This window comes from Hibiscus syriacus, unplaced genomic scaffold, assembly GCF_006381635.1.
Source record: "Hibiscus syriacus cultivar Baekdansim isolate YM2019G1 unplaced genomic scaffold, ASM638163v2 tig00111210_pilon, whole genome shotgun sequence".
Lineage (NCBI taxonomy): Eukaryota > Viridiplantae > Streptophyta > Magnoliopsida > Malvales > Malvaceae > Hibiscus > Hibiscus syriacus.
The window spans coordinates 4,182,821-4,205,374 of NW_024063021.1; the positions used below are offsets into that span (position 1 = coordinate 4,182,821).

Sequence of the window (22,554 nt, forward strand, 5' to 3'; positions counted from 1 at the left end):
AGTCGTTATAGGTGGCCGGGTATGAAAAGAGTTATAATAGAGTTTATTGCAAAATGTTTGACATGTCAGCAAGTGAAAGTTGAACATCAAGTACCTTCTGGACTACTACAAACAATGTTTATTCCTGAATGGAAGTGGGAGCGAGTTACAATGGATTTTGTTTCGGGGCTACCTTTGTCACCAGGTAAAAAGGACTCGATATGGGTAATTATAGATCGATTGACCAAAACAGCTCATTTTATTCCAGTTAGAGTAGATTACCCGATGGATAAGTATGCTGAGATATTTATAAAAGAAATAGTTAGATTGCATGGAGTGCCGATATCTGAAAATGAAGAAATTAAAGATTTTGAAATAAGGGATAATTGATGTTTATATTATCGAGGAAGACTTTGTATTCTTGAGGATGAGGAAAGAAATTTTTTACGAGGCGTATTACAGTCTGTTGACGATGCATCCCGGTGGAAATAAGATGTATCAAGGCTTAAAGAGTCGTTATTGGTGGTCGAGTATGAAAAGAGTTGTAACAGAGTTTGTTGCAAAATGTTTGACATGTCAGCAAGTGAAAGTTGAACATCAAGTACCTTTTGGACTACTACAAACAATGTCTATTCCTGAATGGAAGTGGGAGCGAGTTATAATGGATTTTGTTTCGAGGCTACCTTTGTCACTAGGTAAAAAGGACTCGATATGGGTAATTATAGATCGATTGACCAAAACAACTTATTTTATTCCAGTTAGAGTAGATTACCCAATGGATAGTATGCTGAGATATTTATAAAAGAAATAGTTAGATTGCAAGGAGTGTCGATATCGATAGTGTCTGATCGAGACCCAAAGTTCACCTCAAGATTCTAGAAATCTTTACATGGGGCATTGGGTACTCGATTGAATTTTAGTATAGTTTTTCACGGGCAATCAGAGAGAGTTGTTCAGATACTAGAGGATATGCAGAGGGCATGTATAATTGAATTTTTTGGATCATGGGAAAAATATTTGCCTTTAGCGGAATTTGCGTATAACAATAGTTATCAATCAAGTATTGATATGGCTCTATATGAAGCTCTATATGGGAGAAAATGCAGAACGTCATTAAATTGGTTTGAATTAAAAGATCTAGATCTGGTTGGGCCGGATTTGATGAAAGATATGGAGGATAAAGTGAAGATTATCCAAAGCAATCTAAAGATAGCTTCGGGTCGACAGAAGTCCTATGCAGATTTAAAAAGGAAAGAAATAGAATATCAAGTGGGAGACAAAGTATTTTTAAAAGTATCACCTTAGAAGAAAGTATTACGTTTTGGGCGAAAAAGGAAACTGATTCCGAGATTTATTGGACCATATAAGGCATTGAAAAAAGTTGGACCTGTGGCCTATCAAATAGCTTTGCCTCCGGACATGGAAAAGATCCACAATGTTTTTCATGTGTCAAAGCTTAGAAGGCATAGATCCGATCCCTCGCATATTATCACTCCTGAGGAGATAGAGATTCGACCAGACTTGATATATGAGGAAGAACCGGTACGAATCATGGCAAAGAAAATCAAAGAATTACGTAATAAAGGATTCCGTTGGTCAAAGTGCTTTGGTATAATCACAGAGTGGAAGAAGCTACTTGGGAAAGGGGGAGGATATGGAAAAGCAATTTCCACATTTTTGTTTCAGGTACTACTTTAAAATTCGGGGACGAATTTTATTAAGGGGGAGAATTGTAATGCCCTAAAAATTTATTTAAGGACTAAATCGAAATGACTTAAAATATGAGGATTAATTAAATTAAATAATGAAAGATGAGGATGAATAGGATTTATGGTTTAGACTAAATTATAAGAAATGATGATTAAAGAGATATTGTGGTCATTTGGATTAAATTGAATTTAATATCCAATTAGTGGGGAATTAAGATAAGAGATAAGATGAAGAGGGGAATAGGAAGTCAACCCTTTCATCTTATTCTCTTCTTGCAGTGGAAAACTCTCCCCTTCGGCTAAAAGGTAAGTTTTCAATTTAAGGGTTATTTCCTTCGATTTTTTATGGGGATAGAAGCTTTGTAGATTATGGAAGCTAAAGGAAGGTTTAAATGAGATTAAAACTAAGTTATTGATGAGATATTAGAGATTAAAGATAATGGGTTTTTGAGTGACATGATGAAATATGAAGGTTTATGAATGTTTTATGGTGGATTTGACTTGTCACCAAGTTAATTAAGAAATATGAAGTGTTAGAATTTGATTTACAACATGTTTAAAATTGGGTATGATTCTTGAATCTCTTGTAGAAGATATGATTTTGAGGTTAAGGATGTGGTAAATACGTATAAATGAGTTTAAATGAAGGTATTTGAGTTAATGGTATGAAAGGGGTTGAAATATGGAGTATTTGAGCTGGAATGATCTTTTTCGTGCTCAAAATGTAAATTCTGGGAAAGGTACATCGATGCATAAGTAGTGTACCGATACACACTTAAATAAATAAACATCGAATGCACTGAGTGTATCGATGCACAAGTAGTGTATCGATGCACCCCCTTAAGTTGAAAATATCGAATGTAATTTGTGTACCGATGCATAAGTAATGTATCGATGCACACGTTAAGGAATGTACTGATGCATTGTGCAGTGTACCGATACGTACCTTAAATAATAAATGAAAATAGCCTTTCTTTTAATTTAAGAAATGAAAGATTTCAATATACTAATAAGTGATATTGAATGTGTCTTTAATGGATGCTTGAGTAGATCGAAATCAAGCTCCCGAGTCTAGCAAAATGAAAGGCATAGACAAAGTAGCTGAGTAATCAGATTTGCGTAGTTGAAATAATAGCAAGGCGAACAGGTGAGTGCATTTAATTATGTACATAGATGTGGTAATAGTTATAATAGCATGATTTATTAATGTATGTATAGTGATTACCTAATGGCACTATATGTGCTAAAATGATAAGGAAATCATACTGAGTGTATGAATTTCCATGTGAAGCACTAAATGTGCTAAAATGATAAGGAAATCCTACTAAGTGTATGGATTTCCATATGAAGTACTGAGTGTGCTAAAATGATAAGGAAATCATATTGAATATATGAATTTCAGATAGGGCATTATATGTGCTAAAATGGTAAGGGAAACATACTGAGTGTATGGATTTCCAGATAAAGCACTAAAGGTGCTACAAGGACAAAGAAATCATACTAATGGTATGGATTTTCACATAGGGCATTTCATGTGCTAAAATGGTAACAAAATCCTACTAATGGTATGGATATTCGAATAGGGCACTTTGTGTGCTAAAATGAAAGGGGAAGTATACTAAGTGTATGATCTTCCAGATAAGCACTGAGAGTGCTAATATTAAAAAGAAATTACATGAATTGTATGAAATTTCCTATGGAATGTATGGATTCCATTAATAATTAATAAATGAGGTTAATGGCATAAGTAATACAAATTATAGTATATTCATTGGAATTAAAGATTCCGTTGAGATTAAATATCAGAACATAACTTGTATGTAGAAATGTTATTTGTGAATAATTATGCCTCACTAAGTAATACTTAACGTGTGTTTATTTCACGTTTAGGTTGTATACAACTTGTAAGGAGATATTTGAATATTCAGTCAAGGTCGCCTCATCAGTAATCGTATGACATAATGAATTGTTTTAGTTATATTTTAGTTAGCATGTAATGGATTTTAATATATAAAAATTTTTTAAATAATTTAAATATTTATATAAATGGTAACTGTATAGTGATGAACGGTTAAATTTTTATGAGTTTTATATAAGTTAAGATGAAGTATTCTAGCAGTGCATCGATACACATTTTAACTTCGAGATTTTTGTGCATCGATACACTATTCTCGTACTGTAGTAGTGTTGTTCATGGACCTGTTCATAAATATTCACGGTATTGTTCATCACTTTTCACGGTACTGTTCATATCGTATAATATTGTTCATGAAAACGTAATTTTTTTTATAATTTGTTATATTAAAATATAATTCAACAATATATGATTGTATTTTCTTAATATAAGTCAAATGTTATGTATTGGTAAAAGAAAGGTTTTAATAATGTCAATGTGACATCTCAAACACGTATCCGGGTCAGATACGGGTTAGGGTGTTAAAAGTGTGATAGGGAAGCGGTGGTGGATTGATGAACGTTGCTCTTTTTGAAGAATCAAACCTAGAAAAGATCTAGACTCGATGAAGAACAATAAGGGATGAATAAGGAAGGTGGCGGTAATAGCTAGGGTTCTTTAGGGTTTCTTTTTAGTGCTGGAAACAAGATAAAAATAAGATTAAAACAAGATAAAGGAATTGCAAATAAAATAAGACAACCAAGAAATCAAAAGATCTCCCTTATGAAGGTGAACGGTAAAGATGATTGATGATGTGGATGGATATGTGGAAAATCGATGGATAATGTCCTATCGAATCCTCCTAGTCGCAATGAAAAGGCAAACACGATAATATGGCTCTAACCAACCCTCCTAGTCGCGATGAAAAGGCAAATTGGAATGTGAAGATTAATCTCCCTCACAAGAACTTGAAAGAACTCAAGGAGAAGAAGCTTCGAAGGCACAAGGCAATCAACATTTGCAAAAATGAACTCTCTTTGTATTATTAATCAAAGAAATCTTGATTACAAAGTTGAATGAAGCCTCTTTAATAGGGGCTGAGTTCTAAAAGTCCTAAATAACTAATGAATAAAATAATAATAAACTAAACATATCTTAACTCTAATTCCTAATAAAATAATAATAACTAAAAATAATATTTTAACCCAACCTTAATTACTAATAAAATAATAAATCTAATCCTAAAAGATAATACATCATCCTATATTAAATTATATTACAAATAATCAATAAAAAAACATTGAAAATTCGTAATATTTATAAAATCCCGTATAGGATTGTCTGCATGCACCGTCTTCAGTAAAATGGCCATATATTGAGTTACCGATATCGGGTTGATGTGATTCAAGAACCGTTGGAAAGATAAGAGACATATGGTCGTATCTCCAGAGGACATATTAACCAAATAAGATCAGGATCCCATTCAAAAAGTCATCATAAGTCTACTTTGTTCTGATCTTCTTTTCCAATGCTTGGACGAGTGGATCATTTGGAAGAGTTATTACTTTTCCTTTGATGTGAGCCTTGTGATGCACGTATCATCCTACCTTTCTTCAAAAATATTCAACCTCGAATCTAAAACATTAAAGGGAGCAACATTAGAATCATTTAATGATTCATTCACATTATACTTACTGAATATATATGCTTTGAATCTTTGAGACTTTGTTCTTCTAATAGGTTCGAGTAGAAACATTAGTCCAAAGAAGCATGTATTATGGACTCTGGTGAATGTATCATTCCCCCACTCCTCAAAAGGATTCGTCCTCGAATCTGAAAATCCAAGAGAAAGAGACTTATATGTGTTGAAAGGAAAACTTGTGAAACATTTACCAGGACAATGTGATGTGTCTTTATGCGTTTCAGTCGAGTTTTCTTCTTTGTATGAACTGATTTCTTGTAGTCTTGAAATCCTCTTTTGGATACAAGTCTTGTAATCTGATGTTTAGGTTGAAATTCAACATGGTGTCGACCACTGTTTTCTTTCTGTATGATTGCTTCAGATAATTTCTTCATGGTTTTATTCGTGTGTGGTGAGAATGAGTGTTTAAAAACCATGTCAACTGGTTTGTTAAAGTAATCCCTCAAGTCTCCTAAGTGTGGTTTATGAATTAATAATTCTCGATAGGAGATTTATGTATTGTAAAACCTGTTTAGTTGGCAAGGAAACTCATATACAAGATAAAACTCATTAAAAGCACTTTTAAAAGTATGGGTAGAAATATAGAAATATCTGAGTTATCGTGATATACATCTTTTATATGTTCAATTCTTGGAATAGTAGCATGCTTAAGAGTATACCTTCATGGTAGTGCATCGTCTAATGTGTTTTGCTTACCTCGGTCAGCTATGCACTTAAAGGAGTTGTGTTTAGTATGGATGACAACTTCACGAGCCTTGCCTTGTAGAAGGAGAAGAAGTATGTTACAATGTCATTAAAATGAGTAATAAAATACTTACCTTTGGACTCCCGTAAATCGTGACTCTTCATTGATATGGTATAGTGATTAGGGCTTTCAAGTGGTAACCCGTCAGGAGGGTCACCTAATATTATTCGACAACTCTTGGCTATGGAAGATGGTATGGGCCAGTCTCGTGTTGCTTTTACTATTTCATCATTTACATGGATTTCCTGTTCACGAACTATAAAGCCTGTAGAGTTGTTCAAATCATATTTCGTCATTAAGATGGCGTCACGACTAAGGCTTTCATGGATGTAGCCTTTTTGTAACAAATCCAACTCTTTGGTTTCTTCGAGATTGTACGTTTGATGAGGTATGATGGAACCTTGAATTAGATTGGTTTGGCGTTATTTTTCTCTTTTCAGTGGTAGTTTGTTAGGTAGATCACCTAACACTTCTCAAAAATCCTATAAAAGAGATGAAAACACACTAGGCAAATCCTTATTAATGTTAGAAATCGAAATAATTGATTCCCTAAAGCGAACAAGGATGCAAGGCTGTTTGTAAAGAAGGTTCTCTCTCAATTCTTTTGTGCTCACACATAGATTTTGAGTCACTCTTTTCTTCTCACATTTAGGTTCACTCACCTCCCATGGGTCATTATTCTTTTGGCTTTTATAACTAGTGACCTCTTTTGCTTTTTCCTCTTTCTCAACGTTTTCTTTTTTTGCTTTCCCTACCTCCTCACAAATTATCATTTGATCTTTAGGGACTGGAAGTATGTCATTCTTTGCTGGTCGTTCTTTATCCTTGCCAGGTTTGGCATCTCTTGGCTTTTTTAGAGAAGATGGAGTAGAAGATGAAGAAGGATTTGAAGGATCATCTTGGTAAGAGGATGAAGTACCTTGGTAATGTTCACTAAATCGAGATCTCCTTTGGAGTTGTACTTCGATTGTCATTGCTTTCTTTAGTGTGTCTTCAAGGTTTTCGTACCTTTGTAGATCAAGAAGATCAATGATGTTTGAGATTAAGCCGACGATGAATCTTGACACGGTGACCTCTTCTTTTTCGGTTATGTTAGCCCTATTGAGTAAGGATTGCATCTCCTTATAGTACTCTTCAACTGAACTTCTACCTTGTCGAAGTCGGTCTAGTCGTAGTTTAACTTCTCATGTATAATGTGTCGGTAGGAATCGCTTCCTTATGGTTTGTTTGAGATCAGTCCAAGAAGTGATTGTTGGAATTTGGAAGTTCTGGATCTTTTTCCTTGTTTGCTTCCACCAAGTTCGAGCATATCCTTCGAATTGTGTGGTGATAAGGTGAACTTGTTTAGCTTAGGGGCAATTATGGTATGCGAACATGAGATCAACTTTTCCTTCCCATTAGATGTACCTGTCTGGATCATTGTCTCCTTTGAAAGATGGGATCGTGAACTTTGGTTTTGCAAAGAGTTCAGAAGCTTGAAAACGTAGTTGTTCTCGCCCGGGTACCAAAAGCTCAGCATTGTTTGGTCTTGGATTCTGGTTTGGTAGATCCAGTTGTGGTTTTTGTCGTTCTCTCACGATTTCATCAAATCTTTCAACTTGAGTCGTGAATCGAGCAAGTGCGGCTAAGATAGCAGTAAGTATCTTGTTGTTATTGTCGCTTATCCTGAAATCATAACACTCAAAAGAAAATTTTAAAGTAAAATAAAAATAAAAGGAAGAAAATTCAACAAAGCAAGAAACCTCACAAGTCACTCCAAGAAAGTAACACAACGAGAGACAAGTAAGCCGATCTTGTACTCTTTAAAACTCACTTTACCAAGTAGTCTTCCACAGTTCGTATCGGAGTTTGATTACTAGCAAAGGCGATAAGAAAACCTAAAAGTTCTAAGAGACCAAACAAGGGTTAGACTCCGAGAGAACGAGAATGCAAGGAAGGAAGAAGTATGCAAACTCTATAATCCTACTAACACAAGAAAGATAATGTGTTAGATAATGTAAAAGAACAATAAAAAGAAAAAACAAAAGAACCTAAAGCACTAAGAGTCAAAGAAAAAAAAAGAACCAACCCAGAAACCTGGAAAACGCTGGATCAACTTGAGCAACGTTTTAAGGGGGTTTTCGGTGTTTGAAAATTTTGGAAAATTCTTGAATGTCTTTCGATGCGTTAAGAAACCACCTGTAAAATTTCAGAACCAAATACCTTCAGTAGTATCCAGTGGACTCTGTTGAACGGTGAGTCCTTAAACAATCTATTTTTCTTGATCCCTTTGTTCGAAGGTGTTCTTGATCTTCAAATATTCTACTTTTTTGTGTAAATGATATTCATACATGATTGTTTGAGGACTCATATTTTAAATGATATCCAAATATTTTAAAGGACTCTGTTGAACGGTGAGTCCTCAAACAATCAGCACTTGCAAAAATGAACTCTCGTTGTATTATTAATAAAAGAAATCTTGATTACAAAGTTGAATGAAGCCTCCTTTATATAGGGTCTGAGTTCTAAAAGTCCTATATAACTAATGAATAAAATAATAATAAACTAAACATGTCTTAACTCTAATTCCTAATAAAATAATAATAACTAAAAATAATATTTTAATCGAACCTTAATTCCTAATAAAATAATAAATATAATCCTAAAATATAATACATCATCCTATATTAAATTATATTACAAATAATCAATAAAAAATATTGAGAATTCGTAATATTTATAAAATCCCGTATTAATCCCGTATAGGATTTTCTGCATGCACCGTCTTCAGTAAAATGGCCACATCTTGAGTTTACGATATCGGATTGATGCGATTCAAGAACCGTTGGAAAGATAAGAGACATAAGGTTGTATCTACAGAGGACATATTAACCAAATAAGATCAGTATCCCATTCAAAAAGTCGTCGTAAGTCTGCTTCTGTTCTGATCTTTTTTCCAATGCTTGCACGAGTGGATAATTTGGAAGAGTTATTACTTCTTCCTTTGATGTGAGCCTTGTGATGCACGCATCAAAGTGGAATCATCTTGTTTCTAAATTCTTTGACTCGACACTCTAATATTTTCACTGGTTCTTCTTTATAAGTCAAACCAGGTTGAATCTTAATTTCTTCTGGTGTGAAAACATGGGAAGGATTTGATTGATACTTCTAAAGCATCGACACATGAAAAACATTGTGAATCTTTATCCATTTTCGGAGGTAATGCTAACTGATAAGCTATCAGAACAACTCTTTTCACAATCTCATACGGCCTAATGAATCTCAAACTTAGTTTTCCTTTGCGTTAAAAGCGCAAAGTCTTCTTCCAATGCGATACTTTAAGAAATACTCTATTACCCACTTGATATTCAATCTCTTTTCTCTTCAAGATCGAGTAAGACTTTTGTTGATCAGAAGTTATGTTAAGATTATCTTGAATAACCTTCACCTTCTCTTTTACTTCTTTGATTAAGTCAGGACCAACTAAATATCGATCTTTTAAATAGAATCAATTTAATGGTGTTCAACACTTTATCCCGTATAAGGCTTCATATGGAGCCATCTACATCCTTTGAATTCAATCACACATGCCCTTAACATATCCTTTAAAATCTGAGTAATCCGCTTGGACTGTCTATCTGTCTGCGGGTGGAAAGTTGTGCTAAAATTCAATCAATTACCCAAGGCTTTATGTAAAGACTTCCAAAACCTCAAACTAAACCTTGGATCTCGGTCAAATACTATCAAAATTGGTACTCTATGTAGCCAAACTATATCCTTTATGTATAACTCATCATACTTATCCATTGAGTAGTAAGTTTGCACAGGGATGAAGTGTGCTATCTTGGTCAATCTATCAACTCTCACTAAAATTGAATCCTTCTTATTCATTGTCAATTGTAGTCCTGTTATGAAATGCTTCATAACTCTCTCCCATTTCCATTGAGGAATAGAGATAGGCTGCAAAAGTCTTGAAGGCACCTAATGTTCATCTTTCACTTGTTGACACGTCAGATACTTTGTAACAAACTCTGTAATAGCTCTTTTCATACTAGGCCACCAAAACTAACTATTTAAGTATTGATACATGTGTTTTCACCAGGATGAATAGTCAACGGACTAAAATGCACCTATGAAAGAATATCTTTCTTCAACTCTTCATTATCTGGAACATAGATTATATCTTTATAATACAAGCATCCACTAGACTTTACTTCAAAGTTTTTAACTTTTCCCTTTTCTACTTGCTTCATCCTTGATAAGCACTTTTCATATTTTCTTTGCAACTCTTTTATTTGATCCATAAAAAAGGCTTAACTTCGACTCAGCAATCAAAGCACCAACTTCCTTTAAAAATAATCGGGTATCTAACGTGCGTAAAGCTAAAATAGTCTTTCAGCTAAGTGCATCAGCTTCAACATTAGCCTTCCATGGTATATGATCGCATTATAGTCTTTAAGGAAATCTATCCATATTCGTTGCCTCAAGTTTAACTCTTTCTGAGTAAACAAATACTTTAGACTTTTATGATCGGTGTAACTATAACAACGCTCACCATATAAATAGTGATGCCAAATCTTTAGAGGAAATAACACAACTGCCAATTAAATATTTGATACAAGCATCACAAGGCTCATATCAAAGAAAGATGGACTAACGCTTACAACTGATCCGCACGATCAAGCCTTGGAAAAGAAGAACATAATAATATCAGAATTGCGGCTACTTTTGAATGGGATTCTGATATTATTTGGTTAACATGTCTTCTGGAGTTACAACCAACTCTCTCTTATCTTCCTAATGGTTCTTGAAATGCATTAATCCGATGTCATGAACTCAATTTACACTCATTTTAGCGAAGATAGTACATGTAAAAATTCTTATACGGGGTTTTGTAAATATTATGAATTTTCCATATTTTAATTGATTATTTGTAATATAATTTAATATAGGATAATGCATTATCTTTTAAGATTCGATTTATTATTTTATTAGGATTTAAGATAGAGTCAAAACAATTATATTTAGTTTATTATTATTAGGAATTAGGATAGTATTGTTATTGTTATTTTCAAGCATTAGTCATACTACAACATGGACTCCTTCACCCTGAATAAATGATGCTCTTCCCATCACTGTAATGATCAAGTTTTATTCTTTTATTCAATATAATGAGAGATCGTTTTTGTAAGAGATGATTGCCATGTGCCTTAGAAGCTTCTTTTTCTTTTAGTTCTTACGAGTTCTTGAGAGAGAGATCTTTACACTATGGTTTTCCTATTCATTGTGATTAGGAGGTTCGATAGGACACTTAGCCATCTATTTTCATTATCCATCATCATCATCATAAAATCACCATTCTGCTCATCATACCAAAACCTTAATTTTGGCTAAGTTATCTTTATCCTATTATATTCTTTATATTTGTTTCTATTTCATTTTCTTTATTATATCTTATTCATTCTTCTTATCTTTCATTGCCTTTATTTATCTTTATTAGTTTTAGTCTTTATTGTCCTAATTTTTATTCTTGATTTTTTCAACAACCCTAATCCTTATAGTATCCTTCTTCCACAACTCTATCATCATCTTATTCCATTCAAATAATTATCCTTTCTTCATCGAATCTAAAGCTTTCTAGGTTTAATTGCTTAATAAGGACAACAATCATTCATATGCTCCCACTTCTCTATCAATTTGTATCCTATTTGGGGCGATTCTTGGGAAGAATCAAAGTAATTTGACTTGTTCCTCAATCATCACCTGCCGAAGTACCCAACGGAGCTAGTTCACACAAGTTCATCAATTTTAGGTTCTTTTTCATTTTTTCAGTTTAGTTTCAATTCATTCTTGTTAGTTTGTTGATTTTCATTGGGAAAAAAGAGAAAAAGCCAAAAAATCTATAAATCTCAAACGAAGGAATTTGGGGCTAATTTTTTACAATACTTGCTTCATCCTAAGATCAATCTCTATTCCAAAATCCAGGTCAATCAGACATCAACAATACCCTATGATCCATTGTTCAAGATTATTCAACATATTTGAGCATTGGGTCTTGAAAATTTTCATAGAATTTTCAAGTAAGAATTTGGTTCTGAAATTTTCCATATTGTAGCTACATCAATTGGAAGACATTAAAAAAACTTCAAAATTTTTGGAGTTTGAAAACCCCTTCAAAAACATTGCTCAATTCGATCACGCATTTGATAAACAGATTTGGGGACTTGTCATTGACGAATTTCCAGAGAATTTTCCAGGAATAATTTCGTGTTGAATTTTTCAGACGTAATCTAAACTCATTAAGGAACATTAAAAAAATTAGAATTTGTAGAGATCGGCAATTCCTTCCGAAACATTGCTCAATTTGATCCATCGATTCGGGTTTTTTTCTTCTAAGTTTAGGTTTTCCAACTTTTCTTTGATTCCTATTACTTTAAGTTCCTTTGTTGAACTTTTCTTTGTTCCTCTACATTATCTAACACATTCTCTTTCTTGTATTAATAATATTAAAAGATTTTGCATACTTCTTCTTCCTTGCATTCTCGTTCACTTGGAGTCATACCTTTTTTAACCTCTTAGAACCTCTAAGTTTTTTTCCTCTTTGTTAGTGATCAGACTTTGATACGAGCATCGAAAGATTTCTTGGAGAAAAGACTTTTAAAGAGTACAAGATTGGCTTTCTTATCTCTCATTGTGTTGCTTTTCTTGGTGTGACTTGTGAGATTTCTTTTTTGTTTTGTTTTATTTTCTTTTCCACTTTAATTTTTTTTTCTTTTGAGTGTTGTGAAATTTCAGGATGGCAGAAGATGTAAAAGTATGAAGGCATGCCAAAACCTTAAGGATGTTATTTCTTAACAAACGAAGACACTTACCGTTCTTCAACATCGACTGGATGCAATTCCTGATCTGAACAGTGGAAGATGACAACAAAAGCACAATGTTGACATTTAACCAGCAAAACAATCATAATTCCACAATTCAAAGGAAGTTATGACCCAGATGTCCATATCGATTGGGAGAGCAAAGTTGATACTATATTTTCCTACCACAACTGTTCGATGGAAGAACATGTACCTTTAATAGCTTTGGAATTTTTGGGTTATACAAACACATGGTGGATACAAACACAGAAAGTTATTCAAGGAAAAAGATACAAGTAATTGATTCATTGAAAGCACTTAAATGAGTTATGAGAAAACATTTTCTCCTAACAGAATACATCTATGAAGCTAAACAACAACTTCGAAGACTACAAGATGGTCCAAGTTTAGTAGAAGGGTACTACAAGGAGATGATATCCTTAATGAATGTGCAGCATACATGAAGTAGACAATTATACACTGAGAAGATTTGTCACGACTTGCATCCTAGCATCATTACTCTTTTCGACTTAAATTGTTATGAAAGCCTTGAAAAAACACTAAAGAAAGCAATGATAATCGAAGCACAATACCAAAAGAAGTATAACTTCAAAGAAACTTACCAAGGTACGCCATCTGCTTACCAAGGTAATTCATCGACTTTCACTTCATTTTCTACTCCACCTTTTATCACGATTAAGAAATCGAGAGATGAAAAGCTTAAGGTAGCTAATAAAGACATGATCAAAAACCTTAAAAAGTCTTGAATAAGAGATACCTTATGCATTCAATGCAAAGGATATGATCATGTCAGTCGCGATTTTCTGAATATGAAAAATTTGATAATCTAAGAGAATAGTTCTTATGGGTCTGAACCGACACAAAAATGATGAATACGATGTTAGGAGCATTGCAATGGAAGATTACAATCTTCATCATTGGAAACAAAAAGGTACTTGAAAAGTAAGTGACATTATTTTCTGAGAAGGGTGGGGAAACAGAAAAAGAAAAAAAAACAATGAAAAATAGGCAAAAACAAAAGAGGTCACAACCCATAAAAGTCAAGAACAAGACAATGAGTGATCCTATTTATGAGGAAAAAAAGACACTAAAAAATAAATGCAAGCAAAAAAGTATTGAAGTGAAACTTCTTCTCAAAAACCTTGCATCCTTGTTCACTTTCAGGAATCAATTGTTTCAATTTCTAACGTTACAATCGATGTAACCATACGAAGCGTAAAATGTCAAATTATCTTCAGTCAATTATGTATAAGGATAGTTGAGAACGAGGACCGTTACAAGGGATGTATTGACAAGCGATGATTTAAATAAGTCAGATTCAATAATAGCGAAAACATGAGCTTCGAGAACATCAGTGAACCCTGGACTATAAGCATCCCTTTGAGTTTAAGGGGTACGATGAGAATGACTAGAGTGTTGCCACTTAGTATCATAACCTGAGTTAGGTATCGAGTTAGTTAGTGTTACAACCAGTTAATTGTAAACTAAAAAATCACCGTTAAATAAAAAATGCATAAAGACTCCTTTAGAGTCTCAGAATGACTAAGACACCCTTTAATAACGAACGATTATATTATAATAACTTAATAACTAGCAACCACAACAAGTTGATAAATACTTGTACAAAGTTCAATACAAAATAGTAGAGTAATGATAATAATATCTATGGCCCTATCATACAAACCTTGTAAGATAAGATTTCATAAACTAGCCTTCGTTTGATACTCGGGAAACAACCAGGACACCCTAGTCATTTTAGTAGTATGACAATTTTCTTTTATGTCTGGTTTATTAGATTATCCGGATTTTGAGATCAGCAGTGTGTAAGGCACTTCTTTTGCTAGCTGGGTGTAGATGCCCCAAAACTCGACGGAGTAAGTTACTTGTTGTACGTTTCCAATATAGTTTTGGATCTCACCCCAAATACCCAAGGGTATTTTAGATAGGCTAGAGAGGTGTGTGAGCTTCGAGATGTAGCCCCTCAATCATACCATGATGCTTGCCCTTGTTCGTGTGTTTGATATAGGTAGACTAGAGGGGTGTATGAGCTTCGAGATATAGCCCCTCAACCACACCATGATGCCTATCCTTGTCTGTGTGTTTTATGTTTTGTGTGTCATATGATAATGTATAGTAGAGTCACCATTACATTCTGATAATGCACTGGAGTTAGTGTGCATTTAGATAATGCAAAGCAATAACATTCAGTGTGGGTATAGATCCAATAAAGGCGTACTCATGTCAAGGCCCTTAACATAGGATTAAGTAAAACATAAGACTCATATTTTAGCGAGAGAATAGTTAAACTTTAAGTAGTTAGCACTTGATCAGGATCATATATGTACCTACCGCTTAGTATCATGTCTTTAGCATGCTTGTGTTTATGAAACTTTAATTCTCCTCTAGATTAGCGATTATACTATTGGGCTTTGTAAGCTCATCTTTCAGATGTTTTCTGTGGGTAAGTTGGTAGCTTGAACAGTTTGTGGAGCATCGTCGCAGCAAGACTTCCATCATCTCTTTCATATTACTATATTGTAGCTTTAGTGGGCATGTGTATTCAGATAACCTTACTTATGTATTCGTTTTATCAAACATCTAGATGTATTAATTTGGTTTTAAATTATGAGTCACGGGGCTCCGGTTGTAAAATGTATTAATAAATGTTTTGTATGTGCTATGATACCATTGATTATGTTTTAAAAGAAAATGAATAGGTTTTAGAAATTAAGGGTTGTGTAATACCTTAAATTTTAAATAATGACTAAAATGAAAATTTTGAAAGTTAAGTGACCAAAGTATATAAACTTGGAAAAGTTTAGGGACCAAAATGTTACTTTTAAAAAGTTGCAATTTGGCCCCATAAATAAAAAGTTTACCTTAAGAATAACGTTTATGTGGGAATCAGAATTTTTGTACGGATTTTGTATTAAAAGTTATAAAGCAATAATGTTTGAGAAAATTTTCGGAAAATCAGATCAAATAGAAATTTCAGGAAAATCTAAAGGATGATAGATTAGACCTAAAAATATTATTTAAACATTTTAAAATGTTGTAAAATAATATAAATATTTGGATTTGAGGTTTAATTTCATGTTTAATTTGGATCGTTGGATTAAATTGGCAAGATTGTAATTTTTGGAAAATGCAAGTGCAAATCAGTAAAGTGTGATTTTGTTTGTTCATCTTTGACTTTTGGAAGATGATAAGGTTGCGGTTTCTTGGTTTGATTGTAAATATGAAGTTTCATTAAGGGTAAATTAGTTTTTTCCCAATTAAATGAATTTAATATTCATTAAAACTTAAATTAAAGGTAAATTAGCATGAAATTAATCTAAAATTTCATGCCAACTTATTCATCTTCTTCTCCAATTGTCGTGAACCCTCCTAAGGTAAGAATTTCTTTCCATTTTTGAGCAATTTTCTTTGGATTTCAAGTTATGCCGTGAAATAGAAAATTGCTCTACGCGAGAAACACTATCTTTTAGTACCATTTATGCTTGCTAAACTTGCTTGATTTCAAAGATCTCAAATCCTAGGGGTTGTGTTCACACTAAGGTTCATGAATTTGATGATGAATCTTGATGTTTTTGAGGTTGTAGATTCATTTTCAAGCTTTTTTGATGATTAAAACATGTTCAATCTTCCTAGACATGCTTCTATGATTTTCGATCAAATGATGGAGTTGTAGAACTTTGTGTTTTGATGAAATTTGATTAGGTCTTTAATTGTAGAGATGTTGTAAGGTTGGATGGAAGTGGATTTCATTCTTGAATCAAATCAAAATCGAGTAAAATCATGAAAATCCTAGTTTTAGAGGTTTAAAGCAATCAATTGTGGCATGTTTGGGTGATAAAATTATTGAAAAATTACGTAAGGACTGAAAATGATGTAGGAAGTATTATAAAAGCCTTACAAAAATTTGGGAACCATTTTGTAATTTTTAAAAAGTTAGGGGACCAAATGACAAATTTTGAAAAGTTGTGAATGGTTGTGTAATTGTTTAATAGTTGATGTACTATGCTGAAAATTATTGTTTGGGAATTGAAATGAGTGTTAATATGTGAAATATGATCATTTTGGAAGTTTGAAAAGTTTGGTGATTTAAATGCAATATTTGTATAGTTGGGGTGCTTAAATGTAAATGTGCCTTTGTAAAAGTACTTGGCTGGTAATGATTTCAATGCTAGAATTTTGGTATTAAAAAATTAATTGATAAAATGGTGAAGGACCATTTTGTGTAAATTTCAAAAGTTGGTGTCAATATTAAAAGAATTATTAAGTGTTAAAGTATTTGGTAGAGAATAAGTTTCAAGTATAATTATGGATTTTTTTGGAAATGTGTTTATGTTAGTACAATACTAACATGTGTATCGATATCAATTTGTGATTTTGTACAGATCGTGATTGATTTTGTGATCGAAGCAAATCAAGTATAAAAGGATTTAGTGTGAGCATAGTGAGGCACATCTTTTGATATATAAAGTATCAAGGTGAGTGCAATACATGCATGCCATTGTACATAGATGTTTTATACATCATCAAGAACATTTGCGACAAGTCTACTTTGTTTATATCAACATGATATTATGTCATTTTTCATAACTTTGACATGACATTGATATGTCAAAGTGTGAAATTATAATGTATTGATCACGAATAAATATGATATTTTACCATGGATGTTATTTTGGGTATGAACTGCCCTAATGTTAATTATATGGTTATACGATTTCATGGATGAATAAATTATACTATATACCCAAGTAAATCGTTGAAGGATAGGGTATAGTTGGAATGCTATAGAGTATAGCAGTTGCAGGTTAACACTAGCACTAGTGTGTAAAGACACTAAGTGTAGGTGGTGGGCACAACCTTATGTGTCATATCCGGATTAGCACTAGAGCGTAAGATTAGTGCAGGTTTAACACTACAGTGTACATATATACTTCACTCGAATACCCAGGGTCTTCATAGGTTTACATTTGGGCTATGGTTATTGGTATAAATAATATTAATGATATTATTATCATGTGATTATGGTAAAATATTAGTCATGCAGGCAAGGTGATCTTATTGCATTGGAAAATGACATTAAATTTCATGCATGAGTTGTATTGCACTGTTTATTGTTTTTAATTGCCTCACTAAGTATATATACTTAGCGTGTGATGATTTTCATGCGTAGGTAAAAACCAGGAGTAGGAGTAAAGAGTACAGAGCAACATCAAGCATCAATGAATATATTACAATATCAGTAAGACATCCTCTGATGTAATTTTGACTTAGTTGCGTCTACTTATGAATGTCCTAGTTGCTCTGTTAAACTATTTTGGGAGCTGGATTGTAATGGATAAATTAAATTGTTTTACGCTATTTTAATATGGATAATATGAATCAATATTATTATTATAAATAGACATATTTGATTATGACATATATATATTTTAAATATCATGTGATAGTTTTACTTGATTTAATATTTTTATATTATCAGTTACCATTTGAAGAAAATAATTTTTTTAAATCACTTTTGAGTTCAACAATGTTTTAAGAAATTCATGTGACATCTATAACCTATATTGGTATAAGTATATGGGTCGTAGGTGTTACAACTTGTCTCAGTAACCCAAATGTAGAACTTGAGGCCCAAACGAGTCTAGGGTGTTACACCAACATTTTGCTTCAAACGACGCCTCATCGTTGGTGCTGAAGTTGGTTGTGGCATTGGTGTAGAAGGGGGGAAATACAGATGTACATGTGTTACCTCAAGATGAGATTGGGAGAAATCAAGCTTTTATTTGGATGACAGAAGAATGTTAGATTATGAAGCTTTGCATGATAGCTTTTACAATTGGTTTGCGTGTGTTGAATCCTAAGTATTCGATTGATCTAGAGTTATGCTAAACTCTAAGCGCATTGAGTCCTGATAGTATAGTAAGTTGTTAGTTTTGAGACCTTCTGCATTGTGCATCAATAGTCTTGGTTCAATGTACACTTTTTCCTCCATATATGTGTAGGGGAGGTCTTTAACGAGGCTTGATCTAATTCTCCATTAAGGTTTTTGAGCCTATAATAAAACTTTTCCTTTTAAAAAAATTAAGTTGATATTTTATAATGGGTTAGGATCCACCTACACTATGTAAAATTAATTTAGTTTTACACCTTTTTATGACCATTAGACTGAGTGAAATAAAAGGTTGAGATTAATTCTCTTTTTTTCAGTGAATATTTTTTCATTTTCTATAGTTAATCTCATTTTTTAATTTCTCTCATTCAGTGATCCTAAAAAGGTGTAAAACTAAAGAGTTTTACACAGTGTATTTGGATTCTACACCTTTTATAATTGAATTAATATCTAATTAATAAATAATTTAAAGATGAATACTTTTTCCAAGTCAACTTGGGCTTAAAAAAATATTTTACAACTTAAAGCATATTATCCGTATTATTTAAAATAAATACATTTTTCTCCCAATTAAATATTTCTTCAATTTTTTGTATTTTAAAATTTTAAAATTTTAAAAAAATTTTAAATTTTTATTATTTAATTTTTGTTTTTTAATATAAAAATATTTTAATAACTTTTCAATCAAATAATTTTTAACTATACGTTCTAAAATTTAATTATTGAAAATAATTCTATTAAAAGTTTAAAAAATTTAATTATAAGAAAATCATTGAAGACCAATTTAATACGACAAATGAATATTACACATATAATTTTATATAAAATTATTTCTATATTTTAAATAAAAATCCAAGCCACGCTTAATTCATCAAGATAGATATAAAAGAATTCATCCCTTGCGTTGGAGAATCTAATAAAATAAAATTACTTATTTGACATACTGTGTTCAATTTATTGCCTACTAAATTAGATAATGAAGTTAATGGATCACAAATGTATTGTAATTATCTGGTACCCACACATACATTATTCAAAGGAAAAATGTAAAATAATTTCGAAAATAAATAATAATATTAGAATTTATCATGTACTAAAATCAACTATATTGCTGGGATTTTAAACTTTCGATCCAAATTATCATTTATCTTCTTCTTCTTTGAAACTTCCTTGGGTGATCTCATTTCCCGAAGCCGCTTCTCCTCCGAAAGCACGTGAGCTAATCTGCAAATTTTTAGAGGCAAAAATAATCAAAAATTCAATACGAAACATTAATTACCATATTCCTGAATGAAGAATATGTATATATATACCTGATGAGAGCCTCTTGATTTGTGCCCTGAGCAGCTGGCTCGAATTTCCCAGTCCCCAAATCCACCCTGGAAACGGGTTTGTTCAACAATTGTTCCCCAATTTTCACAAGATTCTCCAAGTTTTCTTCAGTAGTAATATCAACGGATGCCAGCTCTCCAGACAGTGTATCATCCTGAATACGTAGATAACTGTCCTCGCTGTGAAGCGCTCGGAAAACAGTAGCGAGATGAAAATCAACCATGCCACTGCTTGGTTGCATGAACACATCAATCAATGGAGTTGAATTTTCGTAGTTCAGCCATGACATCAGACCCCATTTTGCTGCCTTGTGCGCTTCGTACTTCTCTTCCAACTTCTTCGAACCAGTCCCCAAAGATGACACCTGGAAACGAGCATAGTCGTTCGGTTCTATACGGTCGTAATCGGAGCTCTTGCGAGCGATTGCTTTAGCCACTTCGCTCATGGCTACCAAAGTCTGTACGACACGTTTGATTAGTAAGTAAACATCTCTTTTTGAGAATTGAAACACCAAGAATTAGAAGCATAAACACATACGGATTATTTGAAGCAACTCCACCATCAATAAGATGGAATTCTTTGACTTGGCCAGTTGAATCTTTGGTTTCAAACTGATGTGCCGGTAGATATGTTGGCGCAGCCGAAGTTCCTATGCAGATATCAGAAAGCAAAACATTCTGGGAATCATCGTAGGACGAGAAGATTGTTGGTTGAAGTTTTTTTATGTCAAATGTCGTAATGACGACCTTCGTCAATGTTTGGTCCAATCTGGTCTTTCCCAACTTTTCCCTCACGATATTGTGAAGATATTCGCCATCATATTTCGGACCAGACAGATTTGAACAATTTTGTAACTGGTGCAAACGGTGAGCTGTTATATAATCACAAACAGGATCAGAATCAGTAAGATTTTTCATTTGAAACTAGGAAATCATTGATATAAATTACCCATCTTGGGGGAAGATTTTGGGGCAGTGTTGAAGGTAGAAATCATTGATGTCTTTGGCAGCAAAAAGAGGACGATTGCCCTCACTTGGGCTTGGGGAAGTTAGCATGGCGGTCACGAGCCCACCAGTACTAGTCCCACTAATCACATCGAAATAATCAGCCAGTCTAGCTTCTTCACCATCTAGTTTCTGTAAACAGCAGTGTATTTATATGCACAAATAAAGCAAAAGTGATGCATTTTGAAAGTAAAAAATTCCAAATATCAGTGCCTAGGTAGATATATACCTGAAGCTCAGACTCTAAAAAGGCAAGAATTGCTCCAGGAATAAGCCCCCTAACTCCACCTCCATCGATGCTGAGAACAGTGATTAAGTTCCCATAGGTGGGAGGCTGAAGGGGTGATTTTGGACTTGCCATAGCTTTGTTGTCTTGTGGGATGCTTTCCATTATGCTGAAAGATGAGAGTATTAACTAATTCGCAAGAGACTTGTATTGAAATCAAGATTAAGAAGCTTTTGTTATGTTTGATGCTCTTGAGGAATGGATATTTATAGGCTTTTCAATTCTCTACTCAACTTTGAAACTTTCAACTATGCTTTGAATTACACTAATGCCTTGATACAATAATTTACTTTTATGAAAACAACTAAGATCATGCTGAAATAACATCACGAGGGATGGATAGAAGGCACAGAGGAAGTTGTCTTTGAAAATTTGAAATTCTTGTATAATGTAAGTATTATTTTATATTTTATTTAGATATAAATAATTTAAACTTCATTTTAGATTTACAGTAAAAAAAAGTTTTTACAACGCCTAATGTTCTCTCTTTTTTATTTATATAGAGATAATTTTAATTAACATCACCCATCTCTAATGTTCTCTCTCTTTTTTTAATTTTTTTAATACACTTCCAATACAAACATTTTATAAATCATATATACCAGAATATAATATGAATCACATCCTGATGCCTAATGGCTAATACGTATTTTTATTGGTTAAGCAAGCTTTTACTATGGAAGAAGTTGATTATACCCTTAATTATTACATTAATGTATCCAATCTAAAACTTGCAATTTGTTATAGCGCCTGTCTACGAAACCGTGTAACGCTTGAAAATTCAAACTTTAACAAGACTTGTCCGATTTGAATGGTTAGGAACTTAGGATTTATTATATATCCCTAGTGACTATAAACTTAATTACCTTTTCAATATCTTTTTTTTCCTTTCAAAGTTCTATTAATTTTCATTTGAATCTCCGACAAGGGAGACGTGGCCAATTAATGTTCAATAGTAGTATTTGTTTTTCTTTGGCTTAAACTAAAAAAATTCCCTAAACTCATGGAAGGAACATCATGGGTTAAGGGGAGCCTTGGCTCCTACCAATTATTTTTTAAGTATTAATATATATATATATATATATATATATAATAAAGAAAGAAAAATTTACCAGATCCTCTTTAACTAAAGAAA

General features: G+C 32.8%; 1 pseudogene; it reads right to left on the bottom strand.

The window, feature by feature from the left end:
- Positions 1-19,900: 19,900 nt before the first annotated feature.
- Positions 19,901-21,540, bottom strand: LOC120155980 (annotated as a pseudogene).
- Between the last annotated feature and the right edge of the window lie 1,014 nt (positions 21,541-22,554).